The sequence below is a fragment of the Protopterus annectens genome, chromosome 3.part0 (genome assembly GCF_019279795.1).
Source record: "Protopterus annectens isolate FY-2018-M chromosome 3.part0, PAN1.0, whole genome shotgun sequence".
Lineage (NCBI taxonomy): Eukaryota > Metazoa > Chordata > Ceratodontiformes > Protopteridae > Protopterus > Protopterus annectens.
In genome coordinates, this window is record NC_056731.1 from 891,460,523 (window position 1) to 891,477,184 (window position 16,662).

Below are 16,662 nucleotides of genomic sequence, written 5' to 3' on the forward strand. Positions count from 1 at the left end.
TAAGTGAGGTATTAATACTGAGGACAGAAGGCGCTTAAGGTTTTTACCCATATACTACCTAACAGGGAGAATACTAAAGTTAATGGTTCATTAAACAATACATGGGAAGACACAAAGGCTGTTTGTTAAATGATGTTATTTTCATGTTCCCAGCAGTTCGTCAGATCACAGAATAGAGTACTAAACTTACAGTCACAGTTTTGACAGGCTTTGGAATTAAAGGTGACTGCTAAATATTCCTGGTTTATTGTCCCAAAACACACTAAAATGTTTTAAAATAATGTTTTAAAAGACAGTCAGATTTTTTTTTCCAAGATGCTTATTTAACTGCTTTGCAGGGGTTTGGGAGGCAGTGCAATTGAAGGTACATGCTTAACTTCAGAGATGTCATAAGACTTTTTTTTCATGTAAACATTATGCATATCTGTGTATGTACTTAATTCTGGTATTCCCACTGGCTGACAAAGACTAGTTGACCTTATTCAAACCTGACCCCAGGCCAAAGTCATACAGCATATAAACAAAGTAGGGGAACATTTTTGCTCAACGCTTTTACTTTGGAACACCAGTGCTGAAATGCTGGAGGGGGGAAAATGACAATTATTTTCTCTATATTTTCCAAAATGCTGGAGGGGGGAAAATGACAATTATTTTCTCTATATTTTCCAATCAGGCATATATTTATTTTTTTCCTAAACAACTTTTCTAAACTTTCTGCACACTGAGTAAGGAAAGGAGTGTGGTAAAGCAACCAAAAATAATCATGACAAACAGAAAATAAGAACGTTAACTGTAGAAGAATGAGATACGTTACAAACACTACGGTTTCTGCAAACCAAGAGTGGTAGTAAAACATTAGCATAGCAAAAGTATAGTTGTGTACATTTACCATAAATGTAGATGTTCGAGTGTATTCACTGTTGCAGTCATCACCTCAGTCCTCGGCCGGCCTGAATACCAGAGTCAATGTTTTTCTGCGTAGGCTGCTGTCGCCTGTAGTTTGACGTCAGGTCATCAGTGCTATAAAGCAAGGCAGCCGACTCGATTACATCAGTTTTTCTTACCCTAACCCATCAGAAGCACAAGGAAATATGGTAAAGTGGCTCCTGGTGGCTAAAAGCCACCATGAGAAGCTTATGTCCCCCTAAGGAAAGAGGATATAAGGGGGAAGGAGGGCAGGAAACCAGGACTGCAACAATGAATACACTCGAACAGCTACATTTATGGTAAGTGTACACAGCTGTACTACATTCTTTGTGTTTCACTGTTGCAGTCACCATCTGTGGGAGGATTCCCAAAGCTGAGGATAGGGGTGGAAGGCTTAGTCAGAGACCTAGGCATGGGTCAGCATGCCCTGCAGAACTATAGAGGCAAACCCTGCCCTAGCCTTAGAGAAAATAGGTAGGTGCAATGCTTAGTAAAGGTAGGGACAGAGGTCCAGGTGGCAGCTTCCAAGATGTCCCTGGTGGGAATTCCTCTGAGGAATGCTGTGGAAGTGGAGGCTGCCCTGGTGGAATGGGTACGAATAGACTTAGGTGGTAGTTTCCCATGTAGTCTGTAGCAGAAATAGATACAGTGTGATATTCATTTGGAAATGGTTTGCTTGGAAATGGGCTTCCCATCTGCCCCTGGGGCAAAACTGACAAGAAGCTGGTATGTTTTCCTGAAGGGTTTAGTACAATCCAGGTAGTATCTGAGCTGTCTGTGTACGTCTACTGAATGCAGAATTATTTCCCTCTTGCTTTGAGGGTTAGGAAAGAAGGTGGGTAGATGTATGGCCTAGTTAAGGGTCACATCAGATACCACCTTGGGCATATAGGATGGGTTAGTCCTCAGGGAGACCCTGTCTGCATGGAATATGATGAAGGGCTCAATGCCCATGGGTGCCTGAAGTTCTGAAACCCTTCTGGCTGAGGTGATAGCCAAGAGGAAAGCAGTCTTCCAGGAGAAATATCTCAATTCTGATGAAACAGCAGGTTCAACTGGTGGTAAGGTTAGTTTTTCTAAAACATAATTCAGGTCCCAGGCTGGCGTGGGTGGCCTACTGGGAGGTCTGATATTGGAAGCCCCTCAAAGGAATTGTTTAATCAAAGGATGTGAGAAGAGGAGCTGGTCTGTATCAAAATGAGCTGAAATGGATGAGGCATGGATTTTAAAAGAAGAGATAGATAGGCCACTAATGAGTAACTCGGCTAGGTAGTCCAGGATAAGAGGGATGGCAGGTTGTGAGGTATTGTCCCCTCTGAACTGGCTCCAGGAGCAGAAGCTTTTCCATTTCCTTTCTGGTACTGGGCCTTCAGGTTTCTGTGATAATGTCTAGGACCTGACTGCTTAACAGGGAAACATGGTTTGCTTTTAAAGTATTAGCCATGCTGACAGTTTGAGAGTCTGCAAGTCTGTGTGCAGCATCCCCCCCCCCACACACCTGAGTCAAGAGGTCTGAGATCGGGGGAAGATGCCTGAGAGGTTGTAATGTCAGGCTGCGCAGTAAGGAGTACCAGTGCTGTCTGGACTAATCTGGAGCAATGAGGGTGGCCTTGGGTCTCTCCTTCCTTATCTTGATCAGTACTTTGGGAATAAGAGGCAGAGGAGGGAATGTGTACACAAAGAGGGAGTTCCAGGGGAAGGTCAAGGCATCCACCTTTCATGCTAGGTGGTGATACTCCCTGGTACAGAATTTCTTCAGCTGGTGGTTGAGGTGTGAAGCAAAGAGATCCAACTCCAGAGTTCCCCAATCCTGAATGACTTGCAAAAAGATTTTTCTGTGGAGCTGCCATTCATGGGGGTCCAGTAAGTTTCTGCTTAGGTGGTCTGCCAGGGTGTTGTTGCTCACTGGTAGGTATTGGGCAATTGGGTGTAATCCCATGGAGGAGGTTGTCAGCCAGAGGTTCATGGCTAGCCTGCACAGAGGGTAAGATTGGGTTCCTCCCTGTTTGTTGATGTACCACATTACTATGGTGTTGTCTGTTTTATAAGGAGAACCCCCTGGCCTGAGATGGGGTATGAAGGATGTCAGACCCTTTTGGACTGCCATCATTTCCTTCTGACTAATGTGTAAAGGAAGGTGCTGGGCATCCCAAAGACCTTGGGTGCACCTTCCTGCTAGGTGAACACCCCAAGCAATGTCTGAGGCATCAGTGGTGATGGTCTGCCCAGCAGGGCAGAGGATGAAGGGAAGACCCTAGTTCTTGGCACAAGCCCCTGCCCACCAGAGAAACTTGGCCCTTATACAGGGGATCAGAGGGAGAGAGGTCTCTAGAGGCTGAGAGTGCTGACACCAAAGGTTCTTTAGATACCACTGAAGTTTCCTCATGTGAAGCCTGGCCAGAGGAATTAGAAGGATGCAAGATGCCATGTACCCCAAGGCTTGCAGGAACTTCCTCTCAGTGAGGTGACTTCTGGAAGCCAGTTGGGTAAAGTAGAGAGTCAGGAAGTTCTGCTTTTCTGGGGACAGGAAGGCAATTTGGGATGCTGTGTCCAGCAGTTATCCCAAGAAAATTATCCGCTTTGAGGGTGTTTGCTTTGATTTCTTTTCACTGATGGTGAACCCTAGAGAAGTTAGGAGGGTTTTGACAAAGAGAAGGTCCTGGAACAGCTTTTCTTTGCACTCTGCCTGAATGAGGCAGTCATCCAGATAAGGGTAAATATGTATATTTCTCTGTCTGCAAAATGCTATGGCCAGGGCTAAGCATTTGGTGAATACTCTGGGTGCAGTAGATAAGCCAAAGGGTAGCAGGGAAAACTGAAAGTGTTGTGAACCTGCTCTGAAGTACAGGAATTTCCTGCAGGATTCCCTTATGTGACTGTGGAGGTAGGCATCTTGTAGGTCTAGGGTCACTAGCCAGGCATTTTTGCCAGTATAGGCAGCAGCTGCTGCAAAGTTAGCATTTTGAATTTGGGGACCACCAGGGAGGTGTTCCGACTAGATAGATACAGGATGGGGCACCAAATGCCCTCTTTTCTGGGAACAAGGAATAGTCTGGAATAAAAGCCTTTGCCTGTTTGATCTGTGGGGACAGGTTACACTGTCCCCATGGATATGAAAGTTTGGATCTGTTTCAATACCTCTGCCCACTGATTTGGAAGCAAATCTGGGTACCCTCTTGGAATTGGGAGTTCACTGAAAGAGAATTTGTATCTCTGAAAAATTATCTTTAAGACCCATTGGTCCTTTGTTACAGAAAGCAAATTTTCTATGCAGAGGGATACGCCTTCCTCCTAGCTTTTGGTGAGTGAAAGGAGGGCAGAGGGGGGAGAGGAAGTCATTGAGGGTTTTTGCTGTAAAAGGATGGCTTAGAACCTCCTGCCTTTGGGGCGGAAGTAGTCCACTGTTTGGTTCTCTGCTGCCCCTGGAATAGGGACCTGGGTGGTCTGTCCCTGCAGGGCTTACCTTGTCCCTGTCGGCTAGGTGCAGGGAATGACCAGTGCTTAGAGGGAAAGCTCCTGCTGAACCTGGGAGGTTGAACGCGAAAGAAATCTTTTACTGTTTGCATAGATTTTGCTTTGTATTCCATCTTTTTAAGCACCTCTTCTGCTTTTACTCCAAACAAGTGGTCCTTACCTAGGGGTGCATCAATTAATTTAGACTTGACATTATCAGGGAGAGGTTGTTCCTTTAATCATGCATGTCTCCTAATGACAGATTCTGACTCTGCTGCCCTGCTTGAGGCTTCTAGGGAGTCATATCCACAGTGTAGAGTGTTTGGCCACTTGACAAGTAGAGTGCAGTAAATCTGCTAACTTTTTTGAATTGGCACAGTCAAAAAAGGTTGAAATCTTTTGTTTTAATAGTTCCAAAGTGTGTTGTTGATATTTGACCATAAGGAACTGACAGTTGAATGCTCTTGACAGCTAAGGTTGCAGAGGTGTATACTTTTTTACCCCATCTGCCCAGAGCTCTGGAATCCTTGTCAGAAGGAATAGGATTATTGGCAGAACTTGTCTTAGCTCCTTTAGGTCCCTGTGTAATGACCACTGGGTCTGCAGCAGGATTTCTGTACAAGTATCTGTGAGAATCTGGTACTCTGTAATACCGGTCAGGTTTACTGGGAGCAGGTGGGAGGGCATCAGCGGCTAAGCTGGATTCCTGGAAAACATCATCCACCAATTCTAAAATAGGGGGGATGGCTAGGGGTAGGTGCTGGGGGAGGTCCAGAAACCCTCTTAGTCTTTTCTTAGACTGGGGGGAATCCTGAGATTCCCATTGGAAATGTTCCCTGAGGGTGTGAAGGGTTTCCCCAAAGGAAAGGTCTTCTGGTGGGGAGGCAGAAGGAATGAATTCCTCTGCATCTGAATCCTCATAAGCAGTCAGAGGTTGTTGTTCCTCTTCAAAATCTGAATAATCAGATTCCTCACAATCCTCTTCTCTCATCATTTCAGAAGGGTGTCTTTTCCTTTTAGAAGTTGTGGCCTGAATACCCCTGATAAGGGAGATAAGATCCTCTGCCATTTTAAGCATTTGTGCTTGGGGTGGTGGAGCAGGAGCAAGATGGCAGTTAGAGGCAGATTTTCTAGGGGTGGCTTGGCTTCTAGGCCTAAGAGTATCCATCAGTCTGAGAGAAATGGTAGTCGGAAGAGAAGACATCGTTTTTTGTCTAGATTCGGTAGTGCGAGAGGCCTTCTCGGAAGCCGGTGCGCCTGTGTCACGGCTCCAGATCCAACCAAAGCAGAGACAGCCAAAGGCTCAGAAGATGAAGATTTCTGCGGCATAGCGGACTCCTAAAGGGTCTCAGTAGAGGCCTGCATAGATATCGAATCGGGCATCAGGGGCTGCAAATGCGCCTCACTGAATTCCGGAGAACTGACAACCTGCTTAGCAGTAGAGTCGTCGGAAGGCTTATCCTTGTGTGGTCTGTCTCTAGCCTGCACATTGGGCCCCCTCCTTTTCTCAATATTTATCAATGACCTCAACCTAGCTATTCCTTTAACTAACTGTGTACAATACGCAGATGATTCGGCAATAATCTTTTCAGCTAAATCTCAATCCCAACTACAGACTCTAACTCAGACAATGTTCAATAAAACAGAAAATTGATTTCTTCAACGCTGCCTCCTCTTGAACCCCAAAAAAACAAACTCCTCCTCTTCACTCCTACCCATACGTCACTCCCAGTGAACTTTTCAGTCTTATCCAGTAATGGTACACTCATATCTCCTGATCCAACAACTAAACTTCTAGGGGTAACCATTGATAACAACCTGAACTTTGAAACCCATATCAACAATACCATAAAAACTGTCAACAGGAAACTAGGCTCCCTCTATAGGATAAAACCGTTTCTCTCCCCACTAGCCAGAACCACTATTGCCTATTCCCACCTTATCTTCACACTTCTCTATGTTTCTTGCATATATACTAACTTGTCAAAAAAATAACCTTAACAAGCTAGCCAACGCTTACAATAGCATTGCCAGATTTGCTACTGCTTCCTCTTTTAGGACCCATCACTGCCATAACCTGAAACAATTCATAGGTTCATAAGTTCATAGGTTTATACTAGGCTATCTGCCCTAAGGTATTTATAAGCCTAGCCCAAAGTTTTGTGGCTTACGCCACCCCTTATGTTAAAGAATACTGTGCCCATTAGTTTGTTGTGCCTCTGTCCAGCAGTGACACAGAGATGATTCCCGGGGTAAACCTACAATCTCCCATCCACCGGTCAAGATTTCTCTTGAACAGAGCCAGCGAGGTGCTCTGCCTCACATGGACTGGGATTTTATTCCACAGCACAGGGAGTCTCTGGGTGACAAATCTATCCCTCCAGCATGTCCTATTTATATCCGTGCTAAGGTTTAAGTCGCTTGCTCTAGTGGATCTGGTAGATTTGGATTTTTTGAGGTGGAGCATGTCCATTAATTCTGGGTTGGACATGGCCTTGTATGTCAGGCACAGGTCACCTCTGAGCAGGCGGTATGCGACTGAATAGAGCTGGAGTTTCTTCAGTCTGGCAGCATATGACAGATTTTGGAGTCCCTTTATCCTTTTGGTGAGGAACTTTTGGGGTCTCTCCAATTGCTGCAGGTGTCGGGTGAGATACATCCCGAATGGGGCATTGTACTCGATCATTGGTCTGATAAGTGAAGAGTACAGGTGAACAATGACCTCACTTGATCTGGATATGAATCCCTTCATGATCAGGTGGGCAATGTAAAAGGTCTTTCTTACCACTTTAGCAATGTGAGTGTCAAAAGAAAGGCCACTGTCAACCTGGGTCCCCAGGTCCCTGATAACCTCTTCTGTGCTTAATGGATTGCCACCTATATGGTAGCTTGGGGTTACCTTGTTTTTCCCAAAGGGTATGACTATACATTTTTTGGCATTTAACTTCAGGCCATGGCTCTGGCACCAGTTATCAGTTTCCGTGAGACCCCTCTGAAGGATATCTGTGTCCGATGTACTTTCCACTATGGCGCCCAGTTTGCAGTCATCTGCAAACTTTGTCAGCCTCAGTCCTCCTATGTTTGCCTGTACTTCTGAGAAATAGATGCCGAACAACAGGGGGCCAAGGACTGAGCCCTGTGGGACCCCACTTGTGACCCGCTTGGAGTCTGACATGGCGCCAGCAACTCTAACCCTGTGGGTTCTGTCCTTTAGCCAGTTTGCAACCCATCTTGTGACATATGGGTTTACATTTATGCTGGTAAGTTTCTCTATAATACCCGAGTGGGGTATTGTGTCGAAAGCTTTTGCAAGGTCAAGGTAGGCTGTATGGACTGCCTTTCCCTCATCAATGGCCTTGGTGACTGTTTCGAAGAAGTCGACCAAGTTCAAAAGGCATGATCTGCCCTTGACAAAGCCAAACTGGGTCGGGTCCAATGTCTGCAAGTCCCCTATGTCTTTGTTTATGAGTTCCATTATGATCCTCTCCATAGCTTTGCAGACCAGGCTTGTTAAGCTTATGGGGCAGTAATTTCCAGGGTCCGTAGAGGTACCGCCTTTGTGGAGTGGGACCACAGTTGCCGTACGCCACTCCTTGGGCACGTATCCTGTGGTAAGGCTAAGATTAAACAGCTGCCTTATATGCGGGTTTAGTTCCTCGTTGAGTTCATGTAGCACACAGCTGGGGACACCATCTGGTCCCATTGATGCTGTGTTTTTAGCTTTAGAGATAGCAGCTTTCACCAGCGCATTAGAGATGTCTGGGAGGCTACACTCCGCTGAGATAGTTATCTCTCCTTTTGGGGGGGAGAGGGGGGTGAAGTTTGCACTAAACTTGTCTGCCAGTACGTTGGCAATGTCTGTGGGTTCAGTGATTTTTGTATCATTTTGGACTAATTCTGCGCATATCTGGGAGTTTCCACCCAGGTTTCTAACATAGCTGAAGAAGGCCTTATGATTGTCTTTTGAATCTATTGCAATTTTTCTCTCAAATTTGGCCTGGTTAGAGCTTCTGAATCAGATTCACTTTAAACAACTCACCATTGCGCACAAAACCCCTTTCCAACCTACCAATACCCCAATACTTGCTAGTCTCATTACCCAATATAAGAACCTTTCAACTTTACGCTCATCTAATAAACTACTAGTATCAACATGTAAATCTAATAACATGGCAGGAGATGCTCTGTTCTCAAATGCAGTTGGAAAGTACTGGAACCAACTCCCCCATGAACTTACATCACTGTCTTCATTTACACTTTTTAAACACAATCTGAAACTTTATCTTAAAACTCATTGGTTATGTCCCTGTACAAATCCAGACTAATCTCATACAATACCCCCTCTTAAGACCTAATTCCTGCTCTGTGTCTTTTTAGAACAAGGCCTAAACTTGGCAAAAACATATCTTATCCTAATAGAGATAATTTAAAATACCTAGTTAAATTCTTCTGCATATAATTCTAAAGCATCCTACCTAAGGCAGGCAACAAGTATTGTTTAAACTGTGAGCATTGCTGAACTGTTGAAATTTGAAGTATGTATTTGTTTAACAATTACTTTCTAGTTACTAATAAAGTCTTGTACATAAAGTCTAAAATATCTTATCTAATGCTTGTAACATGTTTTTTGTATAAACTGTGAAGATTCCTGAACTGTTTAACATTTGTAGTATTTAACTGTATAACAACTAGTACCTGTATGTTAGTTGTCTAGTAATCTCCTTGAGCTTATCTCCCCGGGACTCTACTGAAAATGGACATAAATCCAGTTAGACTATCCTGGTCAACAAATGTAAAATAAAATAAATAAATAGCTTTATCTCTGCATTTTTTTGGAATGTCCATGGATTGTTGGCTGATGGACACCATTTCAGAATGCGAAGACAGAAGACGAAAATACCAGTCTACAATAAGCGCTCTACGCTGAATGGTTCTTGTGTTAAAGAGGGCACAGAACCGGCAACGGGGGACATCATGGTCTGGGCCTAAACAAGTTACGCATTTTGAATGGAAATCTCGGTGTGAGATCTGCTTTCCTCAGGCAAGACAATTGTTAACTTTTTCGGACATCAGTTAGTGCAAGAAAAAAGGATCCCCAACAGGGTACTTAGCTTTAGACATTTTCAGCTGTAATTCAAACTCTGGTAGCGACCGAGTGGCACACTTATGAACTGCTTCTGCTATGGGCTCCACGGCAAGAAAGACTGATGTAATGGCGTCGGCTGCCTTGTGTTATAGCACTGACAACCTGACTTCAGACTACAGGCGACAGCAGCCAACGCAGAAAAACACTGACTCTGGTGTTCGGGCCAGCCGGGGGCTACCACAGCAGGGATAACCCACAGGTGATGACTGCAACAGTGAAACATGAAGAACATCTATACAGACAAAGAAAAGTAACCTATAAGAAGTACCCTTGCTTGTGAGCCTGGAAAGCAACTGAACAAGGGTCTCAAGCATCCAGGTCAAAAAAGTACAGTTGTGTACCTACCATAAATGTAGATGTTTGATTGTATTCACTGTTGCAGTCATTACACTTGGGTTATCCTGCTGGCAGGCTACCTGCAGTCGGCCTGAATTCCAAAGTTCTGGTCCTGCGTCGGTTGCTGTCACCTCTTCCCTGACGTCAGTGTACCAGGGGTTTATAAGATGCAGCTGACACCATTTTCTTCAGTTTTTCTTGCCCCAGATGTCAGGTGCCCCCAAAAGGGTAGGCTAAAAACATTGCTTATAAAAAGCATGCACAAAAATAAAATTACCTTCATCTACAAGCAAATACACACATAGGTTGTATAGAATAGAGAAGTACAGATAAGTCCCAGCAAAGAAAGGGGGATGGTGGGTGGGTAACCTGGACTGCAACAGTGAATACACTCGAACATCTACATTTATGGTAGGTACACAACTGTACTATGTTCATCGTGTTTCACTGTTGCAGTCATTACACTTGGGTTGAATCCCAAAGCTGAGGTTGGGCGGCTGGGTCTAAATAGAATTATGTGTGGCTATGAGACCCTGCAGAACTGCAGTGGCAAAGCCTGCTCTAGATTTAGAGTAAAGAGGTAAGTGGTAGTGCTTAGTAAAAGTGTGCACTGAAGTCCAAGTTGCAGCCTCCAAAATATCCTTGGTTGGTACTCCTCTGAGGAAGGCTGTTGAGGTGCCTGCTGCCCTGGTCGAATGTGGTCTAATGCCCTTAGGCACTGATTTGCCATGTTGTGAATAGCAGAATCGAATGCAGTGCCCTATCCATTTTGAAATAGTCTGCTTTGAGATAGCTTTTCCTTGTGATCCTGCAGCATATGCTACTAAAAGTTGCTCAGTCTTTCTGAAAGCTTTAGTTTTGTCCAAGTAGAAGCGTAGCTGTCTGTGTATGTCCAAAGAATGCAGAAGTCTCTCCCCTTTATTCTGTGGGTTTGGATAAAATGTAGGCAAATGAATGGTTTGGTTAAGAGCCACACTGGACACTACCTTAGGCATAAATGTTGGGTTTGTCCTTAGAGAAACCCTGTCCGGATGGAAGATAATAAAAGGTTCCACAGCCATTAATGCCTGTAACTCTGAGACTCTTCTTGCTGAAGTTATTGCTAGGAGCACAGCTGTTTTCCATGATAAGAATTTTATCTCAGCTGTATTGGCTGGCTCAAAAGGAAGCGGTGTGAGTTTTTCCAAGACAAAATTGAGGTCCCATACAGGTATTGGTGCTCTCCTTGTAGGTCTTATGTTTTTGGCCCCTCTGAGGTACTGTCTAAGCAATGGATGTGAAAAAATAGGTGGGTCCATATTGTAATGAGCTGAAATGGCAGAGGCATGGATTTTAATTGATGAGAAGGATAGGCCTTTGTCCAGCATCTCAGTTAGGCATTGTAAAATCTGAGGAATATTTGGAACAAGCGTGTCAATTCCTTGTGCCAGGTTCCAAGCACAGAATCTCTTCCATTTTTCTGCATAAGATTTTCTGGTGCTGGGCCTCCTGGCCTCAAAAAAAACATCCATAACCACTTTAGAGAGAGGTGTATTCTGAATGGTTACACTATCCACCATGCAGTCAGATTTAGGGTTCTGAGCTGGCTGTGCAGGATCTGATTGTTTTGTTGGGTCAGTAAATGAGGAATATGAAGCAATGTCCACGCTGGGCCTTGAGACAAGCTCCTTAGGATTGGGTACCAGTGCTGGTGTGGCCAATCCGGGGCAATCAGTATCATTTGTGTCTTCTCTTGTCTGACCTTTAGGAGAACCTTGGGGAGAACAGGCAGTGGAGTAAAGGCATATACTGTAAGGTTGTTCCAGCTGAATGACAAAGCATCCACTTTCCATGCTTGTTTGTGATAAGTCCTTGTGCAGAATCTCTGTAGTTGGCAGTTGTGAGGGGAGGCAAATAGATCTATGTCTGGGCATCCCCATTTTGTTATCATGTGGAAGATTTGTGGATCCATGAGGTTTCTGCTTAGTTCGTCTGCCAGCGCATTTGTTTTTCCTGGCAGGAATTATGCTTGCAGGTGTACTTGGTAAGTCAATGCTGTGTTCCACAAAAGCATGGCTTGTCTGCAGAGGGGGTAAGAATGTGTGCCTCCCTGCTTGTTTATGTACCACATGATTGTAGTATTGTCCATCTTTATCAGCAGTTGCCCTGGATGAAGTAGGTCCTTGAAGGCTGTCAGGTCATTTTGTACAGTTAGCATCGCTTTTTGATTGATGTGAAGATGCCTTTGGCTTGTGGGCCATGTGCCCTGAATACATTTTCCTGCCATGTGGGCCCCCCAGGCATAATCTGATGCATCTGTTGTTAGTGTCTGCCTGGCTGTGGGTAAAGTGAGTGGCTGTCCCTTGTTGTGGTGACAGGCCTTTGCCCACCATTGAAACTCCTGTTGCAGGCAGGGAATGAGTGAAATTAATGATTCCAGGCTGTGGCAATGTTGAGTCCAAACACTTTCTAGATACCATTGTAGCATCCTCATATGCAGTCTTGCATATGGAATTAGCAGAATGCAGGATGCCATGTAGCCCAGAGCCTGCAGAATTTTTCTTGCAGATAACTGGGTCTTTGTTGCCATGCTTTCAAAGTAAGAAAGTCAGTTGCCTTTGTTTGTCTGGTATGAGATAAGCCATCTGGGCAGTAGTATTTAAGCTTGCACCCAGGAATATTATCTCTTGCGAGGGTACTAGTTTTGATTTCTTTTCGTTTACTGTGTACCCTAGGCAAATTAGTAATCTTTTTACAAACGCCAGATGCTGTAGTAGAATGTCTTCGGTCTCTGCTTGAATAAGGCAGTCGTCCAAGTAGGGATATATTTGAATTCCTCATGGTCTGCAAAATGCAATTACTGGTGCCAGGCATTTTGTAAAGACACTGGGTGCAGTAGATAAGCCAAAGGGCAGTGTAGAGAATTGGTAGTGCATTGAGCCAGCTATGAATCTGAGGTATCTTCTGCAAGATTGTCTGACTGGGACATGCAGGTATGCCTCTTTGAGGTCCAATGTTACAAGCCAAGCCTTTTTGCCTAGCATGGGCAGAAGCTGCTGCAGAGTCAACATTTTGAATTTTGGAACATCCAGGAAAGTATTTAGAATAGACAGGTCCAGAATTGGTCTCCAGGCTTTGTCCTTTCTTGGTACTAAGAAAAGTCTTGAGTAAAATCCTTGTCCCTGCTCTTGTTGTGGTACTGGCTGAATGGAAAAGGAGGAGCCGTACGTGCAGGGGTCTGACTGAATTCATACTGGCTGAATAGCCCTCATGTCCATGAGGGATGAAACTTGTTTTTGTGCCTCTGCCCATTGATTGTGTGGCAGGTCTGGCATACCTTTTGCCTTTGGAAGGGTGTGAAAGTGGAACCTGTAGCCCTGAGTGACTACATTTAAGACCCATTTGTCCTGGGTGATCATGTGCCAATTTTGTGAAAAAAGTGCTAGCTTCCCCCTAAGAATGCTGTCAAAAGGTAAGTGCTTGGTATTGGCAGAGGGAAGTCATTGGGACTGTTTCCTATATGGCTGTGATTTGTCTTCTCCGCTTTTGGAGGTAGAAGCACCCCATTGTATGGGCCTGTATGAGCCCTGGGGCTGTTGTCTGCCTCTAGGGCATCTGTATCTACCTCTTTGTGGCTTGTCTGACACTGGAAAGGACCAATTCTTAGAAGGCCAGTTCCTGCTAAATCTGGGTGGCTGTACCTGTAAGAAATCCTTTACTGTCTGCATAGATTTAGCTTTATCCTCCATTTTTTTCAACATCTCTTCTGCCTTAACACCAAACAAAGTATCATGCTGTAACGGAGCATCCAATAATTTTGCTTTAACATGATCAGGCAGATTCTGTTCCTTTAACCAAGCATGCCTTCTAATGACAGAACCTGTAACAGCGGCACTGCAAGAGGCTGCCAGTGAATCAAAACCACATTGCAAAATATGTTTTCCCACTTGTTCAGCTGCATGCAATAAATCCTGCATTTCCTTGTTCTCAGAACATTCAGAATTTGTCAACATTTTCTGTTTTAGCAGTGACATTAAGTATTGCTGATATTTAAGCATATGAAACTGACAATTTAAAGCCCTTACAGCCAAGGTAGCAGAAGTGTAAACTTTTTTCCCCCATCTGTCCAGTGCCCTTGAATCCCTATCTGAGGGGACAGGGTTTTTTGCAGTAGAGGCCTTGACTCCTTTGGGACCTTGAGATATAGTTTCTGGGTCAGCAGCATGGTTTTTATATAGAAATGTATGAGAATCTGGAACCCTGTAGTATCTGTCTGGCTTAACAGGTGCAGGAGGTAAAGAGTTGGGAGACAGTCCAAACTCTGAAAATACATCAACTACAATGTCTAGAACAGGTGGAATAGCAAGAGATCTGTGCTGAGGTAGTAGTAGAAAGTCTCTGAGCCTTTTCTTAGATTCTGAGTAATCTTGGCTCTCCCAGTGGAAATGCTCCCTCATGGTATGCAGGGTTTCCCCAAAGGAATAATCCTCAGGAGGAGAAGCTGAAGGAATAGATTCTTCAGCATCAGAATCCTCATAGGGAGGAAGAGAGTATCCCTGTTCTGAAGAGGAGTCAGAAGAAATGGAAACCTGATCAGAGGAATCATATTCAGTGTCTTGCCTAGACCTCTTATCAGGAGGGGGATGGGAACCCCTGGTCAAAGTAATTAGGTCTTCGGCCATTTTGAGCATCTTTTTCTTAGGCATGGAAGTCTGTCCTGGAGAATGCTGTACTTGTTTCCTTGTCTTTAAAGCTGTTTTAGTCTCTGTCTTGGATGCTGAAGTTGGCTTGATATAAAGCTGTGTAGGTCTGAAAACACCCTCAGAAGCCGATGCCTGCTCAGCGGCTCTGGACCCATCTGAGGGATTAGTTTCTGAAGGCCCAATACCTTGAGTATCCAGAGGCCTAGATGTCTCCACGTGGGAGACCTGTGGCTCTGAGTTAGCGGGTGTCAGGGGCTGCGAAAGCGCCTCACTGAGAACCGGCGAACTGGCGACTGGCTTAGAAGAGGCTTCATCGGTTTTGGACCTTGGATGCCTGTCCTTTTCTTTTTCCTTGCGCTTTTTATGAACTCCGGTCATTGGCTGTTCTGACGGCATTATATAGTTAAACCTTCGGCCAAAGTAATGAAATGCAAAATCGTACCGACGCTTAATACTGGGTTGGTTAAATCTAGCACAAAACCGACAACTAGAAATGTCGTGGTCAGGGCCTAGGCAAGGAATACAGTAAGAATGAAAATCCTTATGAGGTATTTGCTTCCCACAAGAAATGCAATTGTTAACTTTTTCTGACATCGGTCTGGAGCAAGAAAAAAGTTTCCCCAATGGGGTACTTAGCTTTATTGAAGACTTCGGATCTGAAATTCAATTTCAAAAATCTCAGGAGTCGGCCGACCGGCACTTGCGAACTGCTTTTGCTTCGGGCACCGCACGGCAAGAAAGACGGAAGAAAATGGCGTCGGCTGCATCTTATATACCCCTGGCGCACTGATGTCAGGGAAGAGGCGGCAGAAACCGACGCCGGACCAGGACTTTGGAATTCAGGCCGACTGCGGGTAGCCTGCCAGCAGGATAACCCAAGTGTAATGACTGCAACAGTGAAACACGATGAACATCAGTCTACAAGATGTAACTAGTATACCTATTTACTCAATAATGAAGATTTTTTAGGTTTAGCCAACTTAAAAAAAAAAGTTCAAATTAGTAATGGTCCTCAAGAAAGTGACTTGTCAGCCCTAAAAAGAAAATCAGTCAAAGGGATGTTATTTCATACGGGGACATGCAGTAGTAACTGGCAGTCAGCACAGAGGATTAAAGCTATATGACCTGTTAAGAAGCTGTTTCCTTTAGTCCAAGGTTTGAGTCTCTCAGCCTCCATTTCTCACCTGTGTGACTGGACTCTGCAAATAACTCTTAACTAGAGGGGGCTCTGGGACAACTGGGAAATTACACTAGGCTACTCAGTTGTCTATTGGACACCATGCGTAGTAACTACCTATGAATTGCCCTCATCAGAGATTAATCTGTGCATTTTTAAAACTAAAAAGTACCTTTACAGTTCACTCTATTTTTTTTTATATAATTAATTCCTGCAGTTTGCCATTAATCCCCCTCCACCATACACTACATTGAAGAACATGACAGTATTTTAAATGGCTCATGTTGTGGTGTTCTCTGCTACTCAAATGAAGTGCATCACCAGAAGAGAAGCTACATTCAAGTAATGAAGTGTGCAATCATGGCAGCCTGCTAAAATACCATCATGTTGTTTGATGCATTGTAAAGGTATTTCTTAATCGTTTAACATACACAAAATTGGGTCTGATAAAGGCAACAACTACAATGTGATTGCCCTCACTGGAGATTACTTTAACAAATAAAGTTATGCAACTAACGTACAAGGGGAGGTAGATGACTTTCATCTCAATAATCACTTTTTAATAAAAGCATTAATTGTTATGCTTGGAATAGAATTTTGTGCCACATGGTAAAGAAAGTAAAAACTAAAACTTGTTGCCTAATTTTACTCTATCTCAATCAAACTAAATAATAAATGCTCAAAGCAGAAACAGTCACAAAGTGAGGCATGACCAAGAGTATTCTTCAAGTAGTCAGCATAATTTAGAAGGCAACTTTAACATATGGTGATTTGCAGTTTATATTTGGAAATTAGTAAATTAGAAGCATAACAACATTACATATACAGAATGCCAAAGAAAGGATCTTCAATCAGGTGTTTTAAGCTATTATAAGAGCAGAAAATAAATTTTTTATCAAACTGTTAAATAACTGTCTGTTTTTGTTTCCATTTCTTCCAAA

General features: G+C 44.0%; 1 protein-coding gene across 2 annotated transcripts in view; it reads right to left on the reverse strand.

Annotated features, from left to right (window-relative positions):
* MYO10 (myosin X) overlaps positions 1 to 16,662 on the reverse strand; it is a 566,410-nt gene that overhangs the window by 120,958 nt on the left and 428,790 nt on the right. The window lies entirely within an intron of this gene.